Genomic DNA, 10,878 nt, shown 5'->3' on the forward strand with positions numbered 1-10,878 from the left:
CCTTTTCTACTTTCTGTAATTTCTCTATCCACCAAGTCTCCTTGTGGCAGAGACACTGTGTCCTATCTCCACCCCTGTGGTGGCTTTTTACATGATCTATACCCATGATTCTTAAAACTTGAAATATCCCTCTTGGTATGAAGTTCTTTAAAATGCTTCCCAAGAAGAGACTTCTCATTACATTTTCTAATGGCATTTAAATGTTGCTTGATCTTTCTTTTAAAGGTCAAATGACTGGGGGCGTGGCTTGCAGGCCGACAATGGCAGACGCATGAGTCTGCTGCTCTGCACCGGCCCGTAATAAATCACACCGCACGGCCTGGGGGAAATACTCCCAGGAGTGTGGACCTGGTCCGGGGAGAGGCTCGTGTGATCAAGGAGGCGAACCAGGGGCCCGGCGGCATATTCCATGCTGCGGTAGGGAAGTTGAGCTGCGCAGCGAGCCAGAAGCCAAGATGGCAGCGCTCCCGATTGCCAACGGGGCTCAGGCGGCAACTGGCAGCAGACTTGAGCCAGTCTGGAAGACACCATGCCATAGAACAACAAGCTCAGACCTAGGGCTTGGAAGGTGAGAGCTGTGCTTAGTACTGTGATGTCTGCTTCACTCAGATTCAAGACGCAGGTCCGGGCCCCATGGCGCCTACACAAGCTACACCAACGCCGGCAGGACAGGGCCCACGGTGACACCCCCCCCCCCCATTTTCTGCTCCTACTGAACACTAGCTCAGACTCCTGGACCTACCCACATATCGATGGTACCCCCCAGGGCAATCTCTAGATCCGGGCAGGGAGAGGAATGTTGAAGGGGACCCTGAGAGCAGAGCAGACCCAGTGGGATGACCTGGAAACTCCCCATTGCTGAATGGCCTGGGGACAGCCCAGGGACCCCGCTGCAGCTGTACCTCCTCCGCATAATAAGGAGACAGGCCCGGAGCTTGGGCTTGGGAGGTGGGGGCTGTGTTTGGTGCTGTGTCATTGTCACTGTGCTTCGGTAAGGGGATCGTAGATCAGCAGTAAGAAGGACTAGTTGTTCTGTTTGTTATACTGCTTTATTTGTACTTTTCACATTGGGTTTGGGCGTGGAACAGAAACTCCAAAGTCCCGGTCCGATTAACTAAATTTCCAGTCCCGATCTGTAGGGGTAGTGGGGATGTCCCTTCTCCACTTCAGTAGGATCGTAGTATTCGTCTCCGGAGTTGGGGTCTCCCCTGGGGAATCCTCACTCTTCGTGGAGCATCCCCCTCGATCAGGCAGGGTCCGGCAGGAACTCCCCACAAGAAAACAAAAGGATAGGGTCAGTTTCTCATACTGCAATCCTGTTACGGGGCCCAAGGGTAGGTAGTGAGGGGAAATTGGATCACCACAGTGTCGTTGATGTCGGCGCGATATATGAGGAGTGCTCGGGCGTGACTGTACGTCAAAAGGGCATGACTACGGGGCTAGCGCTTTTCTTTCACACCCCAAGCCGGCCTCCTGACCCAACCCGCTACGCGGCTTCGTACCTGTGAGAGCCACACCTCTCCAGAGGTGTGGCTGGGCGATACGCCAGACCGTTGGCTTCCTGGCTCTCTTTCCTCTTGTCGAAGTCTGCCGGTGGTTTTTCGCTGGTCGAGTTCCTCAGCTCCTCGTCTGTTTCCGTTCATGTCTGCTTCTTTCTCCTTCTCTTCCGGGTTTCCCGGCTCTCTTGGTTCTCCTCCCCTTTTTCTGCTGACGCTTCCTTCACTGATTGGTTCCAGTTCTGCGTCATCATCCGAGGGGGCGTTGTCTCTGACAGTAGATGGCCAATTAAAGGGGACACCGCTTCTTGAGTTCTCCTCCGATATCCATTCGTCTTGGACCATATATCTCGGACTTGCCTGTGATAAGGGAGACATGTCAATTCTTTCAAAGGTAGGAGACCACCAGTTCTCGTGTCCCCCTGGTTCCTCGTAAGGTGGTTGTCGGGGTCCCTGGGTGCCCCGGTGACAGTCATCTGCTTCATTTAAAGATCCAGGACCCGAGTCGGGGCCCTGTGGCGCCTTACACAGGCTACATCAACGCCGGCGGGGCAGGGCTGGGGGCACCCCCCTTTTTATTTTTTTTATTATTTACTCCTGCTAAATACTTGCCCAGTCTTTTGGGCCCACCTTCATGCTGATGGTTTACCACAGGGGCAGCCTCAGGTTCTGAGTGGAAACTAGAGGGTCGAGTGGGAGCCTGGGAACAGAACATTCCCAGTGAGAAAGCCAGGACAGTCCCACGTCGCTGAACGTCCTGGGAATAGCCCTGGGACATATGCTGCAACCGTATCACCACCGGCTCTGATCGGCAAAGAAAACCAGGTCTCTTGGATACTGTTGGGACTACTGGTTAACACTTAGATCTGTAAACGTCCACCATAGGATTAACTAGCCCCTATTAATTCTATATCCTGCTGACACCAGGTGAACACTGGCATCACCCTTTGGTTATTCCCCGCTAACAAACCCGGTTAACCTATACCTTCCTCAACAACCATTCCATAACGTCCTGGAAGCCACGCCGGGCCAACTTGTTGAACTCTGCACCTCTATTCATGAAATAATATGGACAAAGCTATGGCTAAGACAGCGGGGGGACCCTCAGACTAGGGGTAAGAACAGGTTAAACTCCAACAGCAATCGCAGGTCCCACAGACAACGATGGACCCTGCACAGCAACAGCTGACTAAAATCCTGGAAGCAATTGCGGACACCAAATCCAAATTTCACTAGGATATCAGCACCGTGTGGGTGGGACCAAGCTTGTTGAGAACTGAACATCAAAACCTGGCGGAGTGAATCAAGGGGGCTGAGGCCTCAATTGTGGAGCTTCACCCTGTACCACAGACCTTAACATGGAACATGGGTCACGGAACTCACAAATCGAGTTCAGACCCTTAAGCGCAGACCCAAAGATGCGGAGGGACAAAATAAGAGGAATAACATCAGAAGGGGGGGACATGATCTCCTTCCTGGAACCTTGGCTATGTGCGGTGGTGGCACCAGAGGGCCTCTCATCAATTTACACTCTCAAGAGGGCACCTAGGGTACCCGCCCCCCTGCACCAGCTCGCCCACCGCACCCTATAGTGGCAAGGCTTCTCCATTATAAGGAAAGAGATGTTCTCCTCCAAAAAGCTAGGGCAGATGGACCATTCAAGATAGATAACAGCAGGGTCTCTATTTTCCCCAATTATACTGCTGAGGTGCAAAGGCGCTAGGCCTCCTTCCTCGAAGTCAAATAGGCCCTGCGAGAAGAGAACATACACCACTCCTTGATGTTTCCAGCTAGCCTTCGCATTATGCTAGATGGAAAGACGCACTTTTGTGAGGACCCCGATGGGGCCTGGGATTGGCTTGAATCATACAAATCTGGGGACCCCACAAAGAAAGCCCCCCCCCCCCATCCCTTGGGATCAACAGACTGGGAAAAGATCGCGGGCCAGGCTGAAGCAGAGACCATCTAAAAAACCGAGCCCCTCCCAAACAGAGAGGGAGAGGGCGGATCCACTATATGTAGTGGCGCACCTCTTGAAAGGAAAAAAAATTGCCTCAGAACCCTGTTCCTGCTTCTCTAAGGGCACAGGTGCCACAGACTCAGAGGTCCCCCAAACAGACATTATTACTCTACTGACTCTCACCCCTAGAACGGCGGACAACCTTAGAACTGGATGGGGCCACTCGCCGGGAAGATAAGGATCACTGACCCAGGCTGGAGGTGACAGATGACTGGGCCAATGTGAATCACGCTGTACAATACCGAACTACCCAATGGGCAACATCTAGAACGTGGCCCGCCACCCCTTGAGGGCCCGCACCTAAGACTGGATGGGGCCTTCTGTTGACTATGATTACTTGTCTGCAGTTTGGGCGGCTGGCCGTTGCCAGACTGCTCTGGGTAAATGGGAGTTTTGTTTTTTTGGGGGATTAATTGTTACTTTTCTGGTTTTCGTGCAGGTGGGGTCTCAGCTTTCTAATCCCTGGGAGGCGGAGGAGAGGGTGGTTTGGGGCTGGAGAGTCCGGGTATCTTAATACTAGTAAATGGCATCCAACCCACCCACTTTAAAGCGCCTAACATAGAATATTAGGGGGATTGGCTCAACCACCATAACATTCACAGATACTTACGCAGACGGGTGTACTGGTTGCCCTCCTACAAGAGACACACCTCACTCACAATGAGGCAGAGAAACTACGTAGGAGGTGGAGAGGGAAAATATTTGCAACAACCTACTCTGCATATGCTGGGGGACACTCATTTCGATACATGCGGAAGTACCTTTTGAGGCACAACATACCCTAGTGGATAAAGAAGGTAGATATGTTCTATTAAAAGGTTCGCTCTTTGGTCATGAAATTGTACTGGATAGCATATATATGCCCAACCAGGACCAGGTTTCCTTTCTCTGGGCCCTTTCTGCCACATAGGCGGAGATGCCGATGCCAGATATACTGATAGGTGGCGATTTTAATTGTGTTACTGATATTACACTTGACCGTTCATATCCCCCATTGTCAAACGCTCAGACACAGCGCACGACAACTTGATTCTGAGACTGGAGGGATCATTGGGGGTAGGTGGACATATGAAGGTCACAACACAAAGTGGACAGGGATTATTCATATTAATCCTCAATTCACCAGGCCCGCTAGTACCACTGTGGCACCTAAACCCACTAATGCTGGAAGACGCTTGTTGTAGCGAAACCATAGGCACAACCATTGACACCTATTTTGCTACCAACACGTAAACGGTGTCTACCGCATTGATGGAACGGGAGGGGTTCAAGGTTGTGATAAGGGGACACTGTCTGGGGCAGTCAATTCGAGCACAAAAAAGAATACATCGTGAGCTGACAGAGCTAGAGGGTAAGCTACACAAATTTGATAATACACATGGAACAGAATCTAAAAGCGACGCATGCACTATACTGCCAGACCCTAGAACTTTGCGGTGCCATAACTATGGGGCTACCTCACTGGGGTCCAGGGGGAGAGGAAGCCTGGTGGTCTGCTGGCATGGCTCATTAAGCCAGAAATTCGGGGATCCCTGATCACGCATATTTGATCCCGCACCGGGATCCCAATCCACCACCGTCAGGCGAGAGAAGTATTAGGAGACCTGGTGACCATGTAAGACATACAAGTGGCAATCAAGAGCATGGCCACTGGGAAAATCCCAAGTCTGGATGGACTTCCAATAGAATTGTATTTGTGCTATGTTACAGCACTGGCTCCCCACTTAGAAGTCCTATATGCTGAACCACTGAGGATGGTACATCTTCCTGGACCCACGTTGGACACCTTTGTGGTCCCACTCCCTAAGAAAGCTTCAGGAGGCGCAGGTCACAGGTTTCCGACCGCTCTCCATGCTTAACATGGATTTCAAAACCCTAAGCAAGATCCTAGCGCTCCACTTATTGCCAATAATGCCTACCTTAGTCCACGCAGACCAGAACAGTTTTCTCCCGGCCCGAAACGCATCATACAGCCTACGAAGACTGTACTCTGTGATGTTCTGCCCAACACAAAGCAGTCATAACTGGCCGCACTTTTATTGATTGACCTCAAAAAACTTTTGATACAGTTAGATGAGATCATTTACTTGAGACAATGAGTCAGATGGGACTGGGAGAGGGTTGGTTGAAACGGGTGCCACTCCTACATGAAAGCCCCACAGATAGAGTTAAAACTGGTAAGAAAGTTTCCACACAATACGAGATGGAATGGGGCACAAGACAGCGTTGTCCACTGTCGCTCCTCCTGTTCGCGTTGGCGATTGAACCACTAGCAATATGGTTTAGTCAGGGTGGGTGGGGTGGGGCTAGGTCTGATGGTAGGTGGATACACTCAGTTTATATCCCTGTTTGCAGATGATTTACTGATCTACCTTAAGGATGCTGGTAAATGCACTATCACAGAGCTGAATATACTGGGACAATTTGAGGCTGTATCAGGACTAAAAGTAAACCGACACAAGACATACCTAGTCCCCTGTCGGCAGGATTGCCTCGCCTACTGGACCTCACAGAGGACCTCAACTGGGTCACCTCCACTGGATCGTGTGTATCGTTTTGGTGTTCTCTCTGACTGTCAATCATTACCCGAATTTCACTTGCACATCGTTTTTTTTTAAATAAACACTTGATCTCATTGAATCACTGGTCACATTTGCTTTAGTTGGGTCCCTTGATTCCAAGCAGGATGCATTTGAGGATGATACACTTTCTGTTGATGATGTTCTCTCTACAGATTTTACATTTCTAAATTTCACATCATATTTCCTTCCATATGAGTACACCCTCCCAAATTTATCATCTCTTTCGTCTCTTTGAATCTTGGCCTTCTTCCTCTCCTTTTTGTCGTCTTGATATTTATCTAAAACTTGTTCTCAAATCCTGTTGTTTTTACGTGTACCGTCTTCAAGTTTTAGTTTCGCAATCTCTACCTTAGTTGCTACCATCTCTTGTTTAAAGCTTTCTATTTTGCTCTCTGCTTACTCAATAAACCTGGGCATCAGATTCCTCGATGTCTGACTCACTTCTGCTTCCAGCATTCTGCTTGATTTGAGTCCAAGTCCTCGACTGCAGGAAAAATATGTATTGACTTGGTGGGGCACCAGTCCAGCAGGAGAGCTTGATCGGAGCTAGTAGTATCCTTGCCCACAATTTGTTGTATTACAATAGAGGACACTAAAGTCCTATTTATTTTAATACGTCTCTCTTCAGAGTGTATTACTTTGAACAAACTAAGTTTAAAGTTTGTGTTCTTAACTTCAGTAAGGCAAAATTCCAAAGTGTTTTTTTTTAATGCATCTAATAGTCACTGCCTGTTGATATTTGAGAATTTGTAGATCATCAGGCAGCTGATGTTGCTTTTGTAGGTGATACAGGAATTGAGCCTTTCGTTACTAGGTAATCTCAGTAATTCTCAAACAAATCTCTCTTTTATTTATTTTCCTTGAATCTTCATTCATAATATTTTCTTTGGAACTATCTCACCCAATCGTGTGCCTCCCCAGATCACAAACGTTTATAGTTTAGTCTTCAACTATTTTATTCTCACTCGGTGACATTGCGCTTTGCTCAGTTCATACGCACATAACTTCTCATTCTCTCCAGCACTGTGTTTTAGTCTAGAAGTTTTCAGTGTATTCAGTCCTATCTCATCCAGGTCTGTCTCTTCTCACTGATTAATAACTTACTCATGCATTTCCCTTGCTCTTTTTCCTTGCTTACTATCTTGTCCCCTCTTACCCAGCCATGAGACCAGCTATGCAGGGATATTCACCAAAGCGACATCATTATGTAAAACAACAATGTAGTTTCACAACAAAATGACCTCTATAATTCAAAGATTTCTGAGTAATTATAGACAGTGTACTGTGCAGCAAGGGCACTGCCAGTAAGCTGGTAAAATATGGTGGTTAATATATTGCTCTGGAGTTGTTTTAGGATTTTTAATGATGCACATTTAATTTTGACATGATTGATGAGACTCATTTAATGTCTTTTGCAGACGTATTTTTATTAAATGTACCTTCCATTTGTGTCTCTGTTCAGATAAGCTCTTAATTTTGGAGAATCAAATCCAACATATTTCCTGTTGTCTTCATGTTTAAAGAGCACATGATTGTCAGTCATGACAGCACAGCACAGGAAAGGGAAAGTTGTCATTTTTGCATAGATCAGCCATGACATAGGAAATGTTTTCCAACCACCACCAAAAAACTCACTCACAGGCCACAAGCATGTTTTAATGTGCCGCTTTTAGAGTTGTGAATTTTTCAGTACTGCTGCAATGTTAACGGGTGTGACAAACAATCCCTTGCCAATAAATCCAGAAATTGAATCAATCATCTCAAGAGATCTCTCTACTCACTCAGTCCTTTGGCTCACTAGCCGTTGGTTCCTGTCCTCTGGCCATTAGTGCCTGCATGCTTTAAAGGAAGTCTCTACCTGCACATGTGTGTCGCCCCTTCTAAGTGATGCACATGTTGTGACCTTGGAGTAACTGAATGTTTTTGTTTACGTTTTGTCCAGCCAAAAGCTGTTAATCGCACTTAAAAAAATGGAATCACTGCACTTTCAGTGCTTTTCTTTTATGTTCACTGCATTTAGCTGTTCCAGTGAGCCATCCTGACGTATATTAAAGATGTAAAACCGATGGTTGTATGTACTTTTGTCCATCATCAATGTAATTCTTGCAATTTGTTTGATTTGTATTGGTGGATTTTATGATATTCTCAGGGGTTTCTATCTTGTAAGAGTTTCAATAAGTGATAATAAAGTTAAAGTTGTTATTTACACTCATTCTTTCATCTTCTGTCTCACAAAAGTGTGCAGTAGGAAAGGTGGGCCTGACTCACGACGACGATAATAACTTTTAATAATCACACGATTTTTCTAAAGTGTTTCACACTGCACCTCTGCCGTTTCTAGGTGCAGTTACCTGTTATCACCCAATGTAATGTTACTCAACTGTGCAGTGATTGTGTATTAATGCTGCAAACCCTAGATTGAGCATTGAGTCTAGGGCCGGTTGCTCTGGGACTTGGACATGTTGCAGGTAGTTCATGCAGGCTCTTAAGGCAGGAATTACAAAGGTAGAGTTGCATAGAAAGGTAATCCTTGCAGGTTTAGTGACAGAGTAGCATTGCCAAGGAGGAAATATTTAAAAGGGCCTTGCCTGAAACACCTTTGACAATCGCTTCCAATACCTCAGCATGTTTAAGAAGGTTCTGAAAAGTGCCTGTTTCAAGTTGGCTCACAGCCTCACTTTATCAAGACTGTCTACTTGGGGTCTGGACCCACCAACCATTCATCACATTCTAGCCCGCAAAGATCTGATGACTAGTCGCAAAGAACTCTTTCTGCTTATTTAATATTCAACGAGCACCGGTTTCAGAGTGGCCTGTCAGGTACCACATCGCTTTTAAAGTTTTTTTTCTCTAGTGAATGACCCCTTTTCCTCTGGGTACATATCTCAGGTTTACTGCACGCTGGCTCTAAAACACTCAAGCTCTAAAGGCTTCTTTGGTGGCGCCCAATGTTAGGTGATAACGTCTTATGAGCAAAACTGCCCACTGGATCTACATGCCACCTGTTCATTGATATCCAGGGGCCCGTAAAGACCTGGGGCCGTATTACAGACAGTGCCCCAAGGGTGCAACAGGCGTTGGTGCCCGCTTTGCGCTCCCCCGGGACACTCAGGCATTGCAGAAGGTGCTGCAGATGCTTGAGCGCCCCCTTATGCAATACCGATAGCACTGGTGCACATGAAACATGAAAATAGGAACCTTTCACCAATATTTACTTGTATCCCCTGCTCTTGCCACGTCCTCTGCTTAGGTGCAGGAAGAAGTATAATCAGATTATAGCTTTAGTCAACAGCATGAAGGTAAACAACATTTAAATCTAGTTTTTAAAACTATGAAACAGCTAAACTGGCATAGGCACATGCCAGTAAGTCTGGGTTTTGACTGCTAATGCTCCGAGTTTTAGCACTTTTGAGTGATACAGGGGGAGCCAGTAGCAGTGCCCTCCTTAAGTCACTGTGCCACTGGATTCAAGCTAGCCTGGCTGAAGAAGGGTGACATACCCTGAAACCAGTCCCAGGATGCTTGTTTTCTGTCCAGGGAGGACCAGGCCTGGCAATTCGGTCTGGACTGTTCCCATGGGGCACAGGGTCAAGACTGATTTGCATATGGCTGGGTCCAAACTGGGGTGGAGTAGTGGGCAAAAGAACGATGGATTTAACCCAGATCTTTTGACTGGGGGAGAATGTTTGCATTGTCAGCATTCCGTTCATCATTTGTTTGCTGTAACACTTTTCGCCCTAAGTGGGATGGTATGCCCAGACGTGGGTCCCTTGCTCACTGTGCCACTGGATTCAAGCTAGCCTGGCTGAAGAAGGGTGACATACCCTGAAACCGGTCCCAGGATGCTTGTTTCCGGTCCAGGGAGGACCTGGCCTGGCAGTACGGTCTGGACTGTTCCCATGGGACACAGGGTCAAGACTGATTTGCATATGGCTGGGTCCAAACTGGGGTGGCGTAGTGGTCAAAAGAACGATGGATTTAACCCAGATCTTTTGACTGGGGGAGAATGTTTGCATTGTCCGCTTCCGTCCATCATTTGTTTGCTGTAACACACTCAGTCAAGTGCAGGTGGAGGGATACACTCGAATAATGAATAGCATAAGGTGAGAAATGAATAATAGGATGGGCCAAAACATGAATGACAAAGTCCCAAGCTAATGGCTGAAAGAAGCAGCTTGGAGAATGGCAATGATGGACAGGGGTGGACTCAAGTCCCCCTGTGTTTATATTGTTAGCAATTGGTCTATCTGAAAGGTATGCCGTAAAACTCCAAACTTAAAAGGTGGATAATAAACAAAACATGCACTACAGAGAACACATCCAGAAAGTGGAAGAGGCAGATTGAGCAATATTTTAGTACGCCGTGTGCCGAAAAAGATTCACCTCACAATAGCAGCGAAAGTGAGTTTATTAGCCATTGGCGCGTGGTTCTCCGGTGAAAGACCCATCTTGGGTCACTTGTGCGGTAAAGCTGATTTTTAAATATGACTTATTTTGTGGTCACAACTCTGGTTGGAGTGCCAGCTAGCTATGTATTGGCCTTCTTGGACTCATGTCTTTTTGTCTTACAGGTCTGGCTCCCTAAGGTCTCCCATCGAGCCATAACATAACAAAACAACATATATATTTGTTCACCCTCGTGAATCTTGGCGCTAAATAACAGGTGTCTGTTGTTCCTCTCTCACTGGTACCTCGGAGACAGTAGACATCCCTGCCTCCTTCAGCGAAGCCACGCGAGGAGTCTGCCCCCGAGGCCTGTCGGGCACTTGGAAGCGAGCCT

The sequence above is a fragment of the Triturus cristatus genome, chromosome 12, assembly GCF_964204655.1.
Source record: "Triturus cristatus chromosome 12, aTriCri1.1, whole genome shotgun sequence".
NCBI classification, from domain to species: domain Eukaryota; kingdom Metazoa; phylum Chordata; class Amphibia; order Caudata; family Salamandridae; genus Triturus; species Triturus cristatus.